The sequence below is a fragment of the Peromyscus eremicus genome, chromosome 1 (assembly GCF_949786415.1).
Source record: "Peromyscus eremicus chromosome 1, PerEre_H2_v1, whole genome shotgun sequence".
Lineage (NCBI taxonomy): Eukaryota > Metazoa > Chordata > Mammalia > Rodentia > Cricetidae > Peromyscus > Peromyscus eremicus.
In genome coordinates, this window is record NC_081416.1 from 118,393,409 (window position 1) to 118,415,153 (window position 21,745).

Sequence of the window (21,745 nt, forward strand, 5' to 3'; positions counted from 1 at the left end):
TTGATACACCCACCCCTCCAGGATCTCAAGCTGAATGCTTGGTTTACTCTCTCTTTTCTCTCTTTCTCTTTTTCATCATAAAGGCATCTGATGCTATGAGACTAGAACCAACTGTCTTCCATAGGTTTGGATATGCAGTACTCTGGTTTTAATGCTTCTCTAAATATTCGTCACTACATCTTTATTTCTTCCTTGATCCAGCAGCACCTCGGAAGCACGCTTTACAGTCTTGTTGAGTGGCTGGGTTTGGGCTGTACCGTGTTTGAATGTGTGCAGTGTTTTGGCTGGGTTTATTGCATGGTGATCAAAGACCCCCTGGGCTGGCACGGTTTCTGTTTTGGGTAGAATGTGAGTTCTTGCCTTTGGTTAAGGGAGCCGACAGCGCGTCTGCGGAGCGTGTGCTCACTCGCAAAGCCCAAGTGCTTGGAAACTTTTTGCTTGCCATAATGGTATGTCAAAAGTAGACGAGGAGGAGGCGAAGTTCGATGTGCCTATGGTCATGTTCAAGTGCAGTGTGCTGCAAATGGGGGTGGGGTGGGGTGGGGGCTGCGAGGACTACATGCTGGTCATACTTTCTAGTTTAGGAGATTATGAGCAATTTTTACTGTTAACGTTTTCATGTTTATCAAATTCCCTTCAGAACCATAAAGCTGACTAATATGGCTTTCTTTCTCTCCTCTTAAGGTTTGGTGACAGATATAACACTGTTGAAAAAACAGGGTTTTAGCAACCCTCCTTTAGCAATCAGAGTTAAGGAAGCCAACAAAAATAATTGGATTTGGACACACCTGAGGATAGTGGCCTGTGAGGGAACTGTGTGCGATCACTCTGGTTCTGGAAAAGGGAATGGATGCTCATGTTGGATAGCCCACTAGCCATTCGAAAGGGCAGCAGTTAGAGAGGGTGGCCAGACACCTTAGGGAGGTCTCCCCAGAAAGAGGGGGAGAAGTGTGCGGAAGCCGCAATAGGGGAGAAAGGTGGTCCCTGGCTGTCCCAGGAAGGCCCATCATTTACACTAGGTGACCCAGCTCCTCCGTCCTGCCAGCTCCCTGGGCTCCCTCCCTCATCACAGTTACTCCAACTTCCTGGAGTCCTCCCCGACTGAGATCTACCTCCTCCCCCTACCCTGCATTCTCTCTGGCCTGAGCTCTGTGCTGGGGCCAAGAGGATGGGGGTGGGGTAAACAGTTGTCTCAATCAGGGTTCACGAAGCACCCCCCTCCAGTGTAGTGGTCAGACCCCATCCAATGTGGTGGACAGTCTAGGCCCATGGAGTCAGAAGGAACGTCAGGGAAATGGACTCCTGGCCCTTTTCTGTAGAAAATGGATTAAGATGGTCGACCAAAGACAGCGAGATGTCAGGAGGAGGAAGGAGAAGTCAGCTCCTGCGAGTTGTCCTTTGACCTCCAGCTCTCATGTGCTTGTCTGTCTGTCTGTCTGTCTGTCTGTCTGTCTCTCTCTCTCTCTCTCTCTCTTTCTCTCTCTCTCACACACACACACACACACACACACACACACACACACAGAAGTAAACAAGTCTGGCCTGGTAGTGGGCATACAGTGAGTGCTCAAACTGGCCCCCTCCCTCGCCTTGCTAGAGAAGCCCAGCTCCAGCCTATGCCACATTTCAGAAGCTCTTGCTACATTCTTAAATGCAGAATCAGGTATGCAGAACACGCCCCAGTGGAAAAATTTTAGTTTGGGTAATTTCTCAACAAGCTTTAAGAAACACAGCCAAGTATAGAGGACGTACTTTTGTAAATTGTCTGTTAACACCAGGAGGGAATTCTGGGAGGAAACAATAAAGAATTCAAGCAAAAGTACCCTATGTATTCCCGTGAGGGGTCCTCCACTCTCAGGCCAACATTCCAAGGGGATTTCCACGCACAGCTCTGGCCAAGTGCTTGGCCACGGTCATGCCGGAGTCATCTCCACACTGTCTCTTTGCTCAGAACCCACTGGTGGTAAGGACAAGGCTCTGGAGGGTGTCTGAGAGTGACACATTCTCAATTTACCCCACCTGTATCTGCATCTCCATCTTCTACCCCATACTCCACCTCCCATTCACACCAAGCCACCGCCACCTCCTCAGTGCCCTGGGGTTGTGCTTTGCAGGTCCCTTTGTCTGCAGACCCTATGGCCATCAACCCATGACCCCACCCTTCCCCACCCCAGGGCATTCAAAGAGCCAATTTCCAGGCTGGGGAAGAAGCTTAGCATGCTTCCAGCACGTGAGCAGCCCCAGGCTCGCCGCTGCACTACCAAAAACAACAAGCCAGGTGTGGTAGCTCTAGTCTGTAATTCCAGCGTTTGGGAGGCTGAGACAGGATGATTCTCCACAAGTTCAAAGCCAGCCTGGGCAACACTGCAACACCCCATCTCAACAAAAACAAAATACAAAACAACAAAAGCCACCCCAGAAAACAAAACAACCCAACTGCAGCCAGTTTGGCAAGCTGTGTGTAAATCCGATGTCCAGCATCACTTGCAGATTAGGGACAGAGACCATGACAATCACCTTTATATCCCAGAGTTGGGCCAATGGAAGGCACATGGTAACAGTTTGCTGATTACATGAAGACATGGAGATGAGAAGGGAAAATCTTAAGAGAACAGAAGATTCGGGGCAGCACACAGAACCGCTGACTTCACAGCCCTGAGATCCACGGGAAATAACGACCGCACTGAGCATCGATACTAAAAACAGAGAGTTGCCTACGCCCAGTTCACAGGCTATGAAACTAAGGCTTGGGAGGCTGGGGACCGTGAGTGGACTGAAAAGCACACTTGTTCAATCCTGAGCCCTGTGACTCTCTGTGGGTCCTGGCCTTCGCTGAGCTCAGGTCTACAGGGTCTTTTGGATCAGAGCTTGCCTGGGTAAAAGCAGCCAGAATTTTCGTTTCATACAGTTTCAGCCTACAAAGGATACAGTAGGTAACAAATGTCCAAAGCTGAATCGGCGCCAAGTCAAAAGTTAGATCACGCTGACTCCAGCTCCAGCTCCCCACAGCAGAGACCCTCCCCCTCGGACCCACGGCTCCCCACGGTGCTAAGGGTGGGTCAGACCACCTCTCACAGGACACTCAGGTGGCCTCGGGCTGGTACCTTTGGTGGGTCCAACACCATTAAAAGTAGTCCGTTTTCCCCAAGTCTTGGCTGGCTAAGGAGCAGAGTGACAAGTGCCATCCGCATCTAAGGTCGCAGGAGGGAATCCATCATGTTCTGTCACAAGTGGGGGAGGGAGAGGCTGTGGGATGGGGATGCGCCACGAGGAAGAAAGGGAGGACAGGGCAGATAAGGGATCTCAGCCACCAGCAAGATAACAGGGGTAGAGTGACAAAGGGAGCTGGGAGCCTGGCTGGTGCTTGGAGAGAAAGGAAGAGCATATTAAAATTTAAACAAAGCCCACCCCAGGGGAAGCATCCAGGCTCCCTCTCCCAACCTGCGCCTCTCATTTCTAGCTCCAGCCATCAGGTTCATATAAACCGAAAGGACGCTCTTCTCGCAGGGCTGGGGTTGTAGGCTTTTGTGTTTTGTTTGTTACCCATTTGGGCAGCAGCAGCTGGCATATTGGGTCTCTGGGGGGGGGGCGGGGGGAGGCAGTTTGGGCCTCCTCAAGCCTGTGGCTGAGACAAGACAGCAGGCTGGGCTGAGCCTCAGCTGGACCAGTCCTGTCAGGACAGAAGGGTCCAGAGGGTCGGGGAGTACTCTGATGTGTGGACAAGGCCAGCCACAGGCCTCGATGTCAGTGAGAATAAAAGGGTAAGAAAGAAGCTAAGGAGAGAAGGCCCTAAGAGCCCCCACCAACTACCACGACAAATGTACCACGTGCAACAGGGAGAGGAAAAGGAGGAAGAGCCGGGCAGGACAAGGAACAGGAAGGCCCAATATAGCCCACACAAACGCTACTTCCTCAAGAAAGTTCGTCTAACTTCCCCCTGTTCCCTTACCAGCTGATGGAAGGATTAGGGTGGGGGAGGCCCAAGTCTGGACAGAAGCCCACACAGGATATCAGGAGCCCCCTCCACCCGAGGCCCAGCAGGGCCAGCCTCAGCATTTTCCCACAGTGGTCTCTAGATTTTGGACAGGGTGTTGGTTTTAGGGCTATCTTCCTACCAAAGAGACAGGCCTCAGTTCCCTGACAGTCTCCCTTCTGCCCTAAGCCCTAGGAAAAGGTTTCCCAGGGAACCACAAACTGACTATTGCGTGAGGTTAGAAAGGGCAAGACAGGGCCTCTGAACTCAGACCTGGAGCTCATGGTGCAAAAGAGAGGCACCAAGAGAGAATTTTCTTTCCCAGGCTAACGAGGCTAGCATCTCCAAGGCTTCTTGCTAGCTATGTACGTGGGAAAGACTTGGAAAAAGAAGTCTTAAAACTTATAATCCTTCCCAAACCAAAACAACCAAAACAAACAGTCAACAGTGTTAAAAGAAAAGCTGGTGTTCAGCGAAAAGAAACCAAAATACTATGTGCATTTCGGCAAGGTGATTAAACCACCTGTGTATGTCCTGGAGGGGAGAATAGAGGATGTCTCACATAGGGTTTCTATTGCTGTGAAGAGACACCACGACCATGGCAACTCCTATAAACGAAAACATTTAACTGAGGTGGTGGCTTACAGTTCAGAGGTTCAGTCCATCATCATCATGGCGGGGAGCATGGCGGCCTACGCAGACATTGTGCTGGACACATCTTCATCAGAAGGCAACCAGAAGTGAACTGACCCCCTGGGTGGTGCACTGGGTGGTATCTTGAGCACAGGAGACCTCAAGGCCCGCCCCCACAGTGACACCTCCAACAAGGCCACGCCCACTCCAACAAAGCCACGCCTCCTAATAGTACTCCTCCTTTGGGGGCCATTTTCTCTCAAACCACCACAGAGGCTAACAATTATAATCCCTGTACTTGGGAAGCTGAGGCAGGAGGATTGCCAAGCGTTTGAGGCCAGCCTGGGCTAGAGAGAGTTCCAGATTAGCCTAGACTAGAGTTCCAGACTAGCCTGTCTCCAAAAATCCAAACAAGGAGGACAAAAACCAGAACACAACCTAACTGCACAGAACTGCGTTAAATAAATCGCAGTCCTGGGGCTGAGGGATGCCTTACTTGGTAAACTGCCAGCTGTGCAGACATTAAGACTTGAGTTTGGAGCCGGGCAGTGGTGGTGCACGCCTTTAATCTCAGTACTCAGGAAGTAGGGGCAGGTGGATCTCTGTGAGTTCAAGGCCCACCTACCTGGTCTACAGAGTGAGCTCCAGGACAGGCTCCAAAGCTACACAGAGAAACCCTGTCTCGGAAGGAAAAAAACAAAAAGACTTGAGTTTGATTCCCAGCACTCAAGTAAAAAGCCAGGCTGCAGTTACCCAACACTGGGCAGATGGAGACAGGGGGATCCCTGGGGCTTGACCAATCAAAGCCAATTGGTGAACTCCAGGCTGAGAGACCATGTCTCAAAAAATAAGGCAAACAGCAACTGAGGAAGACATACCAACTTCTTCTGATTAAAAAGCCCATCCATTGGTTAAAAAAACAAAAAAGCTATAAATCCTTTACAGTGATTCGAAGGAGAATGTTTAACCCAAGGAGGATTTTAATTAAAAAACTAATTTAACATTGTTAATTAAGTAACAAGATGGTACAAACAGTACAATCTCAATTTTTGAATTAAAAACACGCTGAAGGGGTATACATATATTCTCCTTTTAAAATATTAATAATTATAGATTTTTGTTGCCCATTTATAATCCTAATTTTTCTGCAATAAATCTCTTTGTAATAAGAAAAAAAAGTCATACTGGGTGGTGGTGGTGCTCGCCTTTAATCCCAGCACTCAGGAGGCAGGGGAAGGTGTGTCTCTGAGTTCAAGGCCAGCCTGGTCTACAGGGTGAGTTCCAGGACAGCCAGGGCTACACAGAGAAACCCTGAAAAAGAAAGAGGTCAATCAGAGATCATTTTTTTACTATCTCTGTGTGTAGTGTATATATGTGTTCCTGGGGGGGGGGGGTGCACTTGTACATATGCACATGAATGCACTTGCATGTAGAGGCCAGTGATCAATGTTGGGTGTCTTTCTCAATCGCTCTCCACCTTGTTTTTTTTAAGACAGGGCCTCTCATTGAACCTGCAGCTCCCCAGATATACTGGCTCTGCCTGTTTCCACCTTCCCAGAGCTGAGATTACAGAGGTGTGCCACTGTGACTGGACTTTTACATGGGTGCTGTGAAGCAAGCAAGCGCTTCCCTAACTGAAACATCCCCCAGCCCTCTTTTTGTTCTTTTCTTTCTTTCTTTCTTTCTTTCTTTTTTTTTTTTTTTGGTTTTTCGAGACAGGGTTTCTCTGTGTAGTTTTGGTGCCTGTCCTGGATCTCACTCTGTAGACCAGGCTGGCCTTGAACTCACAGAGATCCGCCTGGCTCTGCCTCCCAAGCCCTGGGATTAAAGGCGTGGGGTGGCGGCTCTTTTTGTTAATTTTCAGACCTGTCTCACTCTATTGTTCCACACTGGCTTGAGATACAGACTGGCCTTGAACTCCCGGTGATCGTGGTGATCCTATCTCGGTCTCCTGAAGAATTACAAGTATGTACCAACTTGCATGGCTAATGTTATTTTGAGAGAAAGGTGTGAGGGGGATGCTGGCTCCAAGATCCAAACTTTTCATTCCTCAAATACATGAAGGAGTTGATTTGAAAAAAAAAATACTGGACAGGAACATCTTAAAATTATATTTATGAGTCTTTTCAAGGACTAAGAAGTGCGGTCCAGACAAAAGGAATTAGAATCCTCCAGAAGGCTCCAGTCAGTGCATTCAGGGTGAACCCTCTAAAACAGAGCCACACAATCCCCCAATGAAGTCTTCCAGTTCTGAGGACACAGCCTCTGTGCAGGCCCTCTCCATGAGAACAGAGGAAGTGGAACTGAGGGGCTGACGGGGAGAAAGCCAAGCCCTTTTGTCTTGGCCCTTCTTTGAAGAAAGGGCAGTGGCCACCACAGGGGACCGGAAATTCAAAAGGAAGGGGAAGTAACCAATTTCTAGCTAGGTTTACCTGTAACCCCACTACCAGGAGACTGAGGCAGGAAGATTGATCGGTATTAGAGGCTAGCCTGGGTAACATTGTAATAGTTTATCCTGCGTGGGGGTGCGCGCGTGCACGTGTGTGTGTGTGTGTGTGTGTGTGTGTGTGTGTGTGTGTGTGTGTGTTTTCTAGAAGTGGTGGCTCACACCCATAATCTTAGCACTTGAGAGGCAGAGGTAAGCGGATCAGGAGTTTATGGCCAGCCTGGGCTATACAGCCAATTTAAGACCTGCTTGGGCCACATGAAGACTTCATCTCAGAAAGGTTAGGGGGTCAGTTTCTATGCTGAGATTTGGGGGCACAGAACTAATTTTTACAATCGAGGTTTTTAAAAAAGCCTCCAAAGTAGGGGTCGGCAGTGAAATTCCCCTAAGCTCTGTACACCATATTAGAAGTGGTCCTCATTCAAACCAGTGTCCCGGAGCCCAAGGGAACATAACTCCACTCAGCACAGACTTAATTATTCAAGTATCAGGAAAACCCCAGGAGCAAAGGAGGAGGCTGGATGTCTCCAGCCCTTGTATGGTCAAAAGCCCAAAGCTTGAAAGTCTATCTCAAATATCAAAATGCATCTATTTGGAGAACATTTATTGGGCACCTCCTCTCCATTCACACATTCAACCCCCTCACCGGGCAGGAAATTTAGATGGTGACGAGATGGTCAATCAGACACATGAAAACGGGAAAGGCGGGCTGCTGGGATGGGTCCCTGATGAAAGGGTCAAGGGACAAGGTATTGTGCACATCAGCTCAGACACACAAATCCCAAGAACTTCCTACCCTGTGACCACCACCTGCAAGGCCCCTGCCTCTTTCTGAAGAAACAACTCTATCTCAGAAAATAAATGCACCACCTACCAGGACAGCTGGGACAGGGTGGCTTTGTATCTCTTAAAGACAAACTCTTTTCCCGAGTGAAGGTGGACCCTATAAATTACAGTCTTGTGTTATATACGGCCAACACCTGTAGCTTTGTTCTCTACAAACCATTTCTCTTCGGCATAGGGGAAGCAGTCAATACCCTGGCTTTGGAAAACAATGCAGATATTTCAAATAAAAAAAACAAAAAATATAACTCCCCCCCCCCTTTAATTAAAGGCATAAAGGCATGCCATCCAATTTCCACCTCTGCATAGAAAAATGTATTTTTAAAACTATTCTGCTGGAATCTTCCATGGACTAAGTGCTTTCAGCTCTGAAAACTCCTTGACCATAAAACAGAGTAAAGACATCAGCTTCAGAGAGCAGGCAGTGGTCTCCCTGGGCATTTGGAGTGGCCGGCACCCGCCTCAGGCCAGTCCACCAACAGTAATAAAAGCTCCCTTGAAATAAAGCTGAAGTTCAGACATTCTGATGAAAGCCGGCCACTTCAAAGATGGGACTGCGGAGCCCATCTCTAATCTTCCTCATTGTGTCGGCTGCAGCCGGCAGGGTAGGGGGCTTGCCTGCACCACCTACTGCCTGAGCTCTGCCCTGGAGATGCAGCCCGCTGGAGAGACAGGAGCAGAAATGCACACACGTTCAACTGGGTCTAGACCAAGGTAGATGGATGGAGACAGGGCTCTTGACCAGTGAAGTGTCGGTTAAAAAGAAGGGCGTGTGGAGCTGGGCATGGTGGCTCACACCTTTTAATCCTATCACATAGGAGGCTGAGGCAGGTGGACCTCTAAGTCGGAGGCCAGCCTGGTCTACACAGTGAGTTCTAGGCCAACCACACAGAGAAACCCTGCCTCAAAAAAAAACAAAAAACAAAAGAAAAAAACCCAAACAAACAAAAGGAGAGACAGAGACAGAGACGGAGAGACAGAGAAGAGCTTGAGCTGGAGAGATGGCTCAGTGGTTAAGGGCACTGGCTGCTCTTCCAGAGGTCCTGAGTTCAATTCCCAGCAACCACATGGTTAGTTCACGGCCATCTAGAGTAGAATCTGATGCTCTCTTCTGGCATAAAGTTGTACATGCAGATAGAGCACCAGATACACAAAAATAAACAAATAAATCTTTAAAAACAAAACGATAAGCTTGCACAAGTCACAGGAAGGGGTGCCTGACAATGCTGGGCACACCTGGGAGTCTCCCCTCCCTGTCCCATTTTCCTGTCCTTCCACACCAAGTCCTTCTTTATGAATATTTGTTACCAGGCAGTATATGCACAAGGCACAAAATTCAAAATATAGACGGCAGCTCCTCTCCCCAGGGAAAGCACGTGTAAGTTGAAGTGCGGAGTCCTTGCTCAGCCAGGCATTCTACCCCCAGTTTTCTCACTTAGACCTCAGATCACCCCGAGGATACATCGGCACATGATGGGATTTCATTCTTCCTGTGACTGCAACTGCATGGTGGTTGGAAAATGTGTTTCCCAGTTCTCCACCAATGGAGGCTTAGCGTTTCTGCCTTTCCTTTTCTTCCCTCCCACCTCTTTTTCTTTCTTTCTTTCTTTTTTCTTCCTGAGATAGGGTCTTACTGTGTAGCTCTGGATGTCCTAAAATTCACTCTGTAGACCAGCTGGCCTCAAACCACAGAGATCTACCGGCCGCTGCCTCCCAGAGTGCTGGGATCAAAGGTGTGTGCCACCTTCAGCTGACATATAATAATGTGTTTCTTGTCTTTCCTGGACTCTACTGAGGCCTTGTGCATGCCAGGCCAGCAATCTTATCCCAGCCACTACATTATGGAAGCTCACTCTTTCTTCCTTCCTTCCTTTCTTTCTTTCTTTTTTTCTTTTTTTGAGATAGAATTTCACTGTGTATCCCTGCCTGTCCTGAACTCACAGAGATCCCCCTGCCTCTGCCTCCTGAGTGCTGGGATTGAAGGCATGCGCCGCCACAGCCCAGCTCGGTAGGTCATTCTCAAGGCCCTTTTTCCTTTCTTCCAATTCATGTCCAGTTCCCTCTAGGTCATGCTCTTTGCACAGTCCTCCCATCTCTTCACACCATTTATGAGCCCAGGGTTGACACCTGGTGTTGCTACAACATTCATAACTGCATTGGATGTCAATCCCTCAGTGGGAGGGAGACTTTAAGAGGTGCCTTTCAGTGAATGGCCAAAAAGAGTGAGCTGGACTTATTCACGATCACAGGACAGGTGGTCTTATAACATTCTTATTATTATTCAAGAAGAGTAATATTGATTTTACCATAAATTCTGGTCAATCAATAGATATCTATTAAGCAATGACTCTTCCCAACAGTGAGCCAGGCACTGGGGCTCCAGAAATAAAGAACATGGCTGCAAGCTTTCAAAAAGCTTTGAGTCCCAGTGTGGGGGTCTGAGCCTCCCTCCCCCCATCTCCCGCCAACTAACAGGCAAGGCAATGGCGGCTTAGAAAGAGAACAAGGCTAGCTGGATGCACAATACTATAATCCCAGCACTATCAGAGGAAGAAGGATCATTTTAAACTGGAGGCTATCCTGGACTATTCTAAGCTGGAGGCTATCCTGGACTACAGTGAGTCCCTAGCCAACTAAAGACGTCAAATGAGACCCTGTCTCAAAAAGCAAGCAAACTGCCAGTCCTGGTGGTGCAGGACTTTAATCCAAGCACTTTGGAAACAAAGGCAGGAGGATCTATGAGTTCTGGGCCAACCAGGGCTACATTGTGAGCCAGGCACTGGGGCTCCAGAAATAAGAAATGTGGCTCCAAGCTTTCAAAAAGCTCTGAGTCCCAATGTGGGGGTCTGAGCAGGTCATCAGCTCTTGCTGTAAGGTCCTAATGAATCCTTGGTACAACAGCATGAAATCCAAAAGCACAGAGTACTCCCTGGGCTCTCCCCACCCCTAGAGCAATTAAGAAAGGACAGTCACTGGGCCGGCAACTCCTACATCCACAATGAAAGGACCAGGCGTGGTGGCACATGCCTTTGGTCCCAGGCAGAAGTGGGAGGATCTCTGTGAGTTTGTGGCCAGCCTGGTCTACAAAGTGAGCTTCAGGACAGCCAGAAAGTGAGACATAGTGAGACCCTGTCTAAAAAATCAGACAAATGTGGGATGTTGCCTGTAAGTACCAAGAGCAAATAACAGTCAAGCTAATATTTTATACCCAGTAAAACTATTCTCAAACAGGAATAAAATAAAATTTCAGCCAAATAGAAACTGAAACTTTCTGACTGAAAAAGCATCACCATACAATGTTATAATCCTAGAAAGAGCTGAGATGACAGGAGAAACCTGAGGGAAAGGAAGCCAAGGCAGTGTAAGTACATACAGCACTTAAAACAGCATCCGGCTGGGGAGACGGTTCAGCAGCTCTGAGATGCTTGCTTCCAAGCCCAACAACCTGAATCAGAGTTCCGTCATCAGATCTCACAGGGTTGAACAGAACCAACTCTCATAAGATGTCCTTGGAGCTCTAATATGAGTGAGCAAGTGCTCGAGTGTGCACACACATGAATACACACACACACACACACACACACACACACACACACAGAGAGAGAGAGAGAGACTTGTAAAAGAATATTTTTAACAGCACCTGTCTTATTTTGGGTTTCTATTACTATGAAGAGACACTATGACCACAGCAACTCTTTTTTTTGTTTTGTTTTGTTTTTTGGTTTGGTTTTGTTTTTTGGTTTGTTTTTGTTTTTGTTTTTTGAGACAGGGTTTCTCTGTGTAGCTTTGGTGCCTGTCCTGGATCTTGCTCTGTAGACCAGGCTGACCTTGAACTCACAAAGATCCGCCTGGCTCTGCCTCCCGAGTGCTGGGATTAAAGGTGTGCGCCGCCGCCGCCGCCGCCGCCGCCGCCGCCGCCGCCGCCGCCGCCACCACCGCCGCCGCCACCACCACCACCACCCCACCACCACCCCCACCCCACCCCCCTGGCCGACCACAGCAACTCTTATAAAAGAAAATTTAATTGGGGTGGCTCATTTACAGTTCAGAGGTTTAGCTCATTATCATCACGGAGGGAAGCACAGCGGTGTGCAGGCAGACATGGTGCTGGCTACATCTTGATCAGAAGGCAACAGGAAATGGTCTGTGACAGTGGGCCATTATCTTGAACATAGGAAACCTCAAAACCTGCCCCCAGAATGACACACTTCCTCCAACAAGGCCACACCTCCTAATAGCGCCACTCCCTGAGTTTACAGGGGGACAATTACATTCAAACCACCACACCACCTAATTAACTTGTGGGATTAAAGACAGAAAAGAAGATTGGAATGGTGTTGCAGCCTTTGATCTGAGTCCTCAAGAGATGAGGCAGGCAGATCTGTGAAGGTCAGCCTGGTCCACACAACAAGCTCTAGGTCAACTAGAGCTACATAGTGAGACCCTGTCTCCAAAAGAAGCCAGGCGGAGGTGGTGCACACCTTTAATCCCAGCACTCTGGAGGGAAAGGCAGGCAGATCTCTGAGTTCGAGGCTAGCCTGGTCTACAGAGTGGATTCTAGGACAGCCAGAGCTGCACAGAGAAACCCTGTCTTGAAAGAAAACAAAACAAAAACAAAAAGAAAGACAGACAGGAAAGAAAGACGGCTAAACTACTGTGACAAATGAGTGTGAACAGGGACAGTGGTGACTGTATTGTTTGGGAGAAGAAAAGCAGGGCGTGGTGGTGCACGCCTTTAATCCCAGCACTGTGAGTTTGAGGCTAGCCTGGATTACATACTGAGTTCCAGGACAGCTAAGGGTATGTAGAGAGACCCTGTCTCAAACCAACAAAAGACAGACACCAAGTATCTTTAGATCTTTTGTAGTCTGTTTACATACAAAGAAAATAGGTACAGCCGTGGTTTGGGGAGGCGCAGACCGGAAGACCTCTACAAGTTTGAGGATGGCTTGATCCTCACACAAGTTCTAGACTAGCCAGGTCTAGACAATGAGGCTCTGTCTCAAAACAGAACGAGGGGCTGGGGGTGTAGTTCAGTTAGTAGAGTGCATGCTAGCGCAAAGTGCAGAGTTCCACCCTCAGCACCACATCTGGATGTGGGGGGTGGGGGAGGCACATCTGTAATCCCAGCTAAATATATAAACCAAACCAAATGTAAAGGCCTGAAATCACTGTTCCAACAGCATAGATGTCAGAATGGGTCACAAACCAAAGGGAGCCCGGATGGGGACTGTATATGGTGGCATGTGGCCAAGACAGAGCCTTCACCACTCAGGCTGAACTAACCAGACATGTGGAAGCAAGCCGAATGCAGAGGACTGTGGCCAAGACGCCACAGACGCCACAGTGCAGCAAGGACAGGAGAAAAGGCAGAGAGGGCAGGATCAGAGAGAAGGACCAGTGAGAAGCCAGACCCCAGTGGGCTAGGCCGTCCCTGATAGTAACCATGTGGAGAAGTCGGGCAGAGAGGAGAGAGGGAATGAATTCTAGCATGAAGGAAGGGGGTGACACAGAGTGGAGACAGGAGACTGGCCTGTTCACAAGTACAGACAGAAACGTGGAGCCCAGCTTGAGGGAAGCCCACTCCTACAGAGGCGGCCGGGGGTGGGGGGTTCGGGGTAGGTCACGCCTAGGGAAGCAGGCACAGGTTTCCAGCTTGGACAGGGGTGCACAGGCCCACTTCAAGCCGGGATGTAGAGGGAGGTCAGGGAAAGGTGTTTCTACAAGGGGTCTTGAGGTCTAAAGCTAACAGAGTCACAACGATGGAACAAAGCATGTGTCAACAAGACAGTTTGTAAGCTCAGGGTCCAGTGTGAGAATCAAAGTGAGATTAGCCAACCACACCACTGGCTTCCACGGGCACCTGACAGTTCTAAAAAGAACAGCTGGGACGTGGTCCCTAGGAAGCCATGCTGGCATGACACATAATACCAGCAATCAAGTTTGCCTGTTGTGTCTTCCCAGGCACGCAGAACTGCCTTCACCACCAGGAAACGATGCCATCCCCGTCCTACTGGAAATGAGAGGGTGTCCCGGGTGGCACCCAGCTAGACAACCTCCCCCGCCCCCGGACGATCCACACATGAGCGAGTCGCCGCCAGGGTTAGTTTCTCACTTAAGTCTGGGCATCCTTGTTTTCTGTCGCCATCTTTCCAACCTCATTTTGACTCTGTAGTTCCTAAGCAGGGGTAAAGAGAGAAGACAGTTGGGCCACAGTGATCTCTTAGGCTTAGTTTTGACTGCTCAGAAAATCCTCACATTTCCCACAGCTCTCTGCGCACTCCCAGAAATAAACACACAATAGAGCATATATCTCTATATATGTGTGTGTATATATATATTTAATACCAGAAAGTCGTACAATGGCGGGTGTGAAAAAGACAGAACCAAAACCCTCTTAGAGGCCAGCCTACTTCTGGTAGTGATTTGACCTCGTTTGCAAACACACGCATACATGTGATAAAGGGAAAATCATACGAACGAAAACTCAGATAGCGTAGGAAGGGGTAAAGGAGGGGGCGAAAGCCTCGGTGCTGGGACAAGGCACTGGGGGTGGGGGAGGGTCAGGTCCGGGAGCACCGCACACTCATTAGGAGGTAATAAAACCAGTTATTTCACCTTATGATGCTGCTGACATGCATTTGGCCCAGCTTTGGCTCTAACACCCTTTAATCTGTTCCGTTTGGGGATCTACCCCAATTTCCTCTCACAACCCCCTCCCCTAATTCAAGGGTGCAGCTCTTCAAAGGCTCGCCTTCCAGAATGTTTAGTCTTCAAGGCTGCAGTAATCTTGTTTGCTAAGTCTTTGCTTTGCAAATAAGAGGAAGTTGGACCCAGTGGTGGTGTGGGGTTTTCAGAGGCAGTCTGGGAACCTGGCCCCATCCCACTCTCTGTTTCCTTAGGAAAATTCTTCTGTCACATACATGAACAATCAGGAGACTCTTACTAAGTGTGTATGGGGGGGGGGGTGCCTCTGCAACATCAATCTGTACCACTAAAGGATCTCACCCCCACCCCACCTGTGTCCAAGGATGCTTGCTACACGTGACTTCAGGAAAGTCATTCTATTTAAAGGAGCTCATTTAAATATTTAAACAGAGCTCCCCACAGCAGCACATGCCTGCAATCCCAGCACTCAGGAAGTGTAGGAAGGGGGATTTAGAGTTCGAGGCCAGCTTCAGCTACATAGAAAGCTGGAGGGCAGCCTGGACTATAGGAGACTGTCTCAACCTCCATTCACCACAAAAGGAAAAAAAAAAATGAGTAAGTAAATGAGTTAAAAGACAGTATGTAAAGTACTTAGAATTGTGCCCTGGATATAATAAGTACTGTTGAATCAAAGAGCTGGGTGATACCTACTCAAATTCTGCCCTGGACATGGAGCAAGGCAAGTTCAAGCCAGCAACTTGGTAAGACCTTGTCTCAAAATAAAAAGTGAGGGCTAGCAAGACAGTTCAAAGGGTAAGGGTACTTACCACCAAGTCTAGTAACCCAAGTTCAATCCCCAGGACCCACGAGGTGGCAGGCGAGAACTGATGCCCACAAACTGTCCTCTGACAGCCACATGCACATACACCCCCTCCCCCACATGATGATTTTTAAAAGCGAAAGTGAAAGGAAAAGGGCTAGAGATATAGAAAGTGGTAATACTCTAGCCTTGCAAGCATGAGACCCTGGGTTCTATCACCAGTACTGAGCTTAGCCTAGACCAGTGGTCCTCAACTTTCCTAATGCTGTGACCCTTTAATACAGGTCCTCATGCTGTGGTGACCCCCAGCCATAAAATTATTACATTGCTACTTCATAACTGCAACTTTGCTACTTTCCAAGTCCTAATGTAAACATCTGATATACAGGATATCTGATCTGTGACCCCTGTGAAGGGGGTCATTCAACACCCCCAAAGGGACGAGACCCACAGGCTGAGAACCACTGAGCTAGAGCCAAGGGCTCCTCTGAAGCTAATGAGGAATAGTCTCCTTCCAGAATGCCACACACATAACCTGCATGGCTTCAGGTAAGAAGCCCACCCCAATGGCGAGGGTAAGGTACCCCTATCTAGTCCTCCCGGCAGCGACTTCAGGAGTCCAGGGACAAAGATCCCACCCACGGAACTACTGAGCAGGTTCCCCGGCCCCCTTTAACTTCCACTTCTCCTCCCTAAAGCCCTGTGACCTTGCCAGTTTTTCTAAGGCTACATCCCCCTGTGTCCAGTCTGTGCCACAAAGCTCCAGTACTTCTTACAACGTCCTCTGACACTTCTCCAAAGCTCTAATGGTGTGTGAGTGCTTACTCGGGTGGAGGGAGGGTCCACATGAAGGCAGTGCAGGGGTGGATGCTGCAGGGCGCAGGCCCTGGCCCTCAACAAGCTTGGAAGTAGCATAAAGCTCCAGAAGCTAAAGGTCAGAGACGCCAGGAGGGATCTGTGACTGTGCCTGATTCCCTGCTACTTGCTGGAGAAGTTGTTCCAGGTCACACCACTCCTTGCCTGCACAACTAACCTCCCAGTTCAGGACCTGTGTTCACCTGTGCCACCTCCAGAGCACTCTTGTTAAAATGTAGGCTCGGCAATCTACGGAGGGGCCCAGGAGTCTGCATCTCTGCCTGGCTCCCAGGTAATGGTGATGGTGCTGGTACACCAACCACATGGACAACAGCAAGGTTCATATCCAAGTGAACAGATCGAGCCAGGCCTGGAGATGTGTGCCTAGCACTGGGGAGGCAGAGGCAGGAGGATGGCTGTGAACTTAGGGTGTGGTATGGTGGCACATGCCTGCAGTCCCAGCACCGGGGAGCAGCTAAAGGAAGGTCAGGTGTTCAAGGCCTGCTGCGCAGAAAGTTGAGGCCAGCTTTCGTGACTAACAACAAACAAACAAAACCCCCCAGGAGGGGAGAGGAGCTGTCAGCAGGAGAGCTTGGCAGGCTCAGGCACCTGCTGTCAAGGCCCGTGACCTGAGTTCAGTGCCCCAGGAGCCCCGTGAAGGAAGGACAAAATTGACTCTTACAAGTTGTCCTCTGACTCCACACAAGGCACCAGGGCATCCTTGTGCCCAAACACATACATAATAAATAAAGAAATTAAATGTCTGTAAAGGCTTCTGAGTTAGACCTGCACCATCTGTCCAACCCTGTCCATTGTTACCAGGGCGCCTTTCTCTTCTTACTGTCTCTGTTTCCAAAGAAAGAAGAAAACGACGACGACGTATCCCACCCCACCCCAGCCCACCCCGGTTAAAGCCCTCCTTCCAAGTCGAGAGGCTGCTTCAAATGCCCTTTCTCCAGGACCTGTCCCTTCTTCACTCCTCCTTCCCTAATTATTGGCTCCTATGCCTCTGAACTTTTCCCTTTGAAGCACTTATAACAACTGTAATTAAAGACTATTTGTGTAATTATTCATTTAATGCCTGTCTCCCAGACAGACTGCAAGCTCTAGGAGGACCGGACAGCACAGTGTCTAGAACACCACAGACTGCCCGTAAACAAGCAGCTGCCATGGTCTGTGCCTTGCTGGGCAAGCAGACTGGACTGGACGTGTGGGACATCTGCTGGAGACCTCTAGGCCAACGGTGACCTTTTGTGTGTGTGTGTGTGTGTGTGTGTGTGTGTGTGTGTTCTTATAGATGGGCGCCATTTGTGTGTGCAGGTGCACCTATACAGGTTTGCATGCAGGTGGAGGGCAGAGCGTCATTCTTCAGGAGACATCCACCTTGCTTTTGAGATAGTCTCCTGAATTAGTTAGGCTGGCTAGCCAGTGAGCACGAGAAATCCTCCTGTCTCCATCTCTCCAACTCTAGAGTTACAAGTGGGTAACCACGGATTTCACGTGGGTGCTGGTCATCTAACTCTGATCCTCCAAGCACTTTACCGCCTGAGCCATTTGCCCCAGCCCTCAACAGGACCTTCCTTAGCTTTAAAATTCCCACCAGTGGAAACGTATTCCAATCGAGTAGGGATGTAGCTCAGCGGTACTGCACATGTGCAAAACCCTAGATTCAAAGCAGGCATCACCTGTGTTCAGATGTGTGTGCATGCATCCTAAATTCTTGTCAAGTACAAAAATAGTCCTGGATCTGGTACTGCTAGCAGGGAATAATGAGACCCTGGGAAATAAGCACACCCTGTCAGTCCTCGCTGGCTGAACCATCAGCAGGCCGTGTGAGGACCCTCACTCTGCTGCAGGCTGACAATTTCTTTTTTAGCTTCTCTTCCACTATCCTTTCAGAAGAACCCAAAGGCTGAATACCCAGTTCCTTTGCATGAGAGGCCTGACCACATCATTACTGTGGAGAAGCAGACACCGGCTCTGAGGCCCCAGACAAGTGACTTAACTCCTCTGTGCTGTTTCCCAGGCTACCAAATGAGAATAGCAAGGTGTTTGCCAGCACCTGCAAGGACTATGGGAGATGATGTATATACTTTAGCATAATCCTGGCCTGGAACACCTGATTATATTATTCTCCCAGTGTCTGAGTCCAATTCAAAACCTCTCTATTGTTTTGCAGAAGTCTCCACCCTGTGGCTCCACCCATTCAGGATCCACTCTTCCCAACCCCCTCCCGCCTTACCTGTCTGGAGCTTGTTTGAAACAATGAATCACAGCACAACTCTGCAGCGCCCATCAATCACCTCCCTGTCCCTGCCTCTGTGTGTCATTTCTGGGCTCCTCCTGGGAGGGAAAGGCTTTTCCCAATGTCCAGTACATCATTCAACAAGTATTTATGAAAGGCCAACTATATATTAGTCTTGAGGGGGCTTAGCAATGGACAAAGCAAATAAGCAATCAATAAATAATAAATATGTTGGTAGGGGAAAATCCATAGATAGCCAAGCTCTCTGCCCCCACTAAACAGACATTCTAGCAGCTCTAAACCCTGAATGGAGATCAGCTAGCTGAAGCCCTTTCCTTCTGTCCCCATTCTTCCCCTCTACCCAACCCTAAATAAACCACACACAAGTACAAAGTATGAAGAAAGTACTCCAGATCAAAACCCGGTAATTTAGGAACATCCTGATGACTAAACTTCTACCCTGCTGAAACTGCTAGGCTTTAAAGAGACTGGTGTTAAAATAGCAAGCTCTCCCAATAATTGCCCTGGCCTGCCCAGTCCTCCGGAGCAGCATGTAAGGCATACCTACAAAATAAGGCGATGTTACCTCAGCCTGTACATGCATTACAAGCCCATGGCTGGTTTCATGGCCTCACAGCCATGTTCTTTGAACTATGTGTGGCTGCGAATCCGTAGCAGCAGTAAAGGTAGAGAGGCCTTGTGGAAAGAGACCCCAGGGGCTCAGATTGAGTGATTGCCCTGCTAGTGACTGTTAGTCAATGGGGTACTCTTCCTGCCTTGGATGTTTTCAAACAGTCTCTAAGATCTTCTAGTTTTGGAGTCAAAGGAATGGCTCCACTGTCCTTAACAGAGACCTAGCAGAGGAAGAATTCTTCCTTTTGTAAACTGAGTAAACCTGCTTAGGGTCAAGCCCTAAGGCCTGAGGGATCTGTGGGTGATCAAGCCAAGGGAGGAACCAGCAACAAACATCCCCATCAGACTCTTCCTTTTAGTTCCCTACTATTCCAGTGGTTCTCAACCTTCCTAACACTGTGACCCTTTAATACAGTTCCTCATGGTGTGGTGACCCCCAACCATAAAGTTATTTAGTTGCTCCTTCATAACTGTAATTTTGCTACTGTTATGAATCTTAATGTAAATATCTCATATGCAACCCCCAAAGGGGGTTGTGACCCACAGATAATTATTCCCTTCTAGAAAGAGACTATACCACAGCCAGGTGTGGTGGGACATGCCTGTAGTCTCAGCACCCAAGAACTTGAGACAGGAGGATCACCAGTTCAAGGCCAGTCTGGACTAAGTAATGAGACACTTCTCAAAAGAGAAGGAGATAGTAGTTAGCTACTTCCCAAGAGCAGCCTTGCTAGAAACATCTCTAAGCCACAAGGCAAACCTAAACCAGAAACCATACAAAATCTCTGGTGATCCATTACTCTTTCCTCCAACCAGAAGATAGTCTAGACCTTGTCTGTCTCCTTGCCTCTAGACAGAGAGCCTAAAATAAAATGCCTGGTTGTGATAGAAGGGACCTGAGCACAAACAAATGCCTCCTACGCCATGAGACCGAGGGTCAGCTCAGCACAGCTTGAAGACGACAACCGAGACACTCCAGAAGTCAGTCTGACCCCTTGTCAACTCACTGAAACTCTTGGCACATGGTCACGCAGGAAACCAGACCAGACTAGAGGAAGAAAATAGGTTCCCACTGTCCTTTGCCCCTACCCTAAGCTCTACCCAGTGCCCTCAGGCAGTAAAGCCGGCTCTGCAAGGTGGCTGGAGCTGGAAGTGATCAATTCAAGGTTGTGCTCCAAGAGCAGCAGGTGCCTGGCACAGGGTTACTGCGTGTGGGACGGGAGGAGAGCAGACAAAACCACTAAGCAAAGCTCTCAGAGGAAAGAAGTGAAAAAGTGATGGTCATACTACCTCTCAAAATAAAAGCCAGACAGGCCCGTCAGCTTTAATCACAATACACTCTCTTAAATCTAAAGACGGTGAAGGACCATTTCCCCCCTTCCCACACTAGCTCCCTGAATCTTTGAAGGGCCCTAGTAGGTGATACAAGCCCTCCCCCGCCGTCTCCTTTTCCCACACATCAGCTCTTCTCTTTGGCAGAAATGAACTTTGGCTGCTTTTACTTACACATGTACAAAGGCAAGGCCTGAGAGGGCAGCGTCAAAGCTGGCCGGATTGACCCCCAGCGGCACCAAGTCCCCCGCACACCTGTGGGGGAGTTTTGTGAGCTTCCGAGGTATCCACGGGGACTAGGTACGTCTTCAGGTGGACAGTGGCGGACAGTTTCCATTGTGAACGGAAAGAAAGACGCCCAGGGTGCCCTTCGAAGATAGGGCACTGGGCCCGCGGGTCAAGTGTCCCCTCACTGGCAGGCCGGCCGCTAAGACCGTGAAGGAACTCCGCAGTGTCCGGGTGAAAACACACCCAGGCTCCTGCTTGGCCTGGCCGGAACCATCTCGCAGGGCGTAGAGATACATTAATGACCGTTTTGGATTAGTTAAAGGCCACACAAGCACCTCCCTGGCCTCTTAAATCTTCCCAAACTACAGTTTAGACTGGAGGGAAGCAGTTGCAGGGACCATAAAAGTCATCTTAAAAGGCAAGTTGAAAAAAAAAAAAAAACAACCAACAACCCGCTACGCACGAGTTAGCAAGTCCGCAGCTCGGGGTGGGGGTAACACCGAGGCCGGTTCGGTGGGGTCCGAGAGTCGGGGGGAAGGAAGACCACCGGATTCGGGGGGCTCCTCGAGCTGACGCCGGCGATCACGCCCCACAGCTCCGTCCAATTAGGAAAATGACCGCGAGGAGAGGGAGAGGGGGCGGCGAGGAAGGGAGGACGAGCCACCGGAGGCTCCAGACCAGCCATGGGGATCTGCCCACCCTTTCCCTGCACCGGGCGAGCGCCGTCAACAGGTCCGAGCCGGGGCCATCGGGGGGGGGGGGGTGTCCCCCGGGGCCCGCGGCCCCCGGCTGGAGATGCCCGCTGACCACGAGGGGCACCCGGCACCCCAGCAGCGCGCTGCGCCCTCGCCACCCCGCGGGCCCCGCCGCGCGGCCACCCCACCCGCTCCCGGAGTAAAAAGTTTGTGGGCAGCCGCAGGGGCGGGGCGGCGAGGGGTGAAACTTTGAGTCCCGGGCCGGGTGCGGGGGGGAGCGTCCCCGTCCCCGAGCGCCGCGACACCCACGTGCGGGCCGGAGACCGCCGCCGCCGCCGCCGCCTCCCCGGCCTCCCGCGCCGCCGCGCTCTCCTTTCATTTTCTCTCTCTCTCT

At 49.7% G+C, this 21,745-nt stretch overlaps 1 protein-coding gene across 1 annotated transcript in view; it reads right to left on the reverse strand.

Annotated features, from left to right (window-relative positions):
• The window catches only part of Znf710 (zinc finger protein 710), a 68,584-nt gene extending 47,207 nt beyond the window's left edge, over positions 1 to 21,377 (reverse strand). Inside the window, exon 1 of the mRNA XM_059272594.1 lies at positions 20,603 to 21,377. The gene's annotated coding sequence lies outside the window, so the exon portion shown is untranslated. The remainder of the gene's footprint in view (positions 1 to 20,602) is intronic.
• Between the last annotated feature and the right edge of the window lie 368 nt (positions 21,378 to 21,745).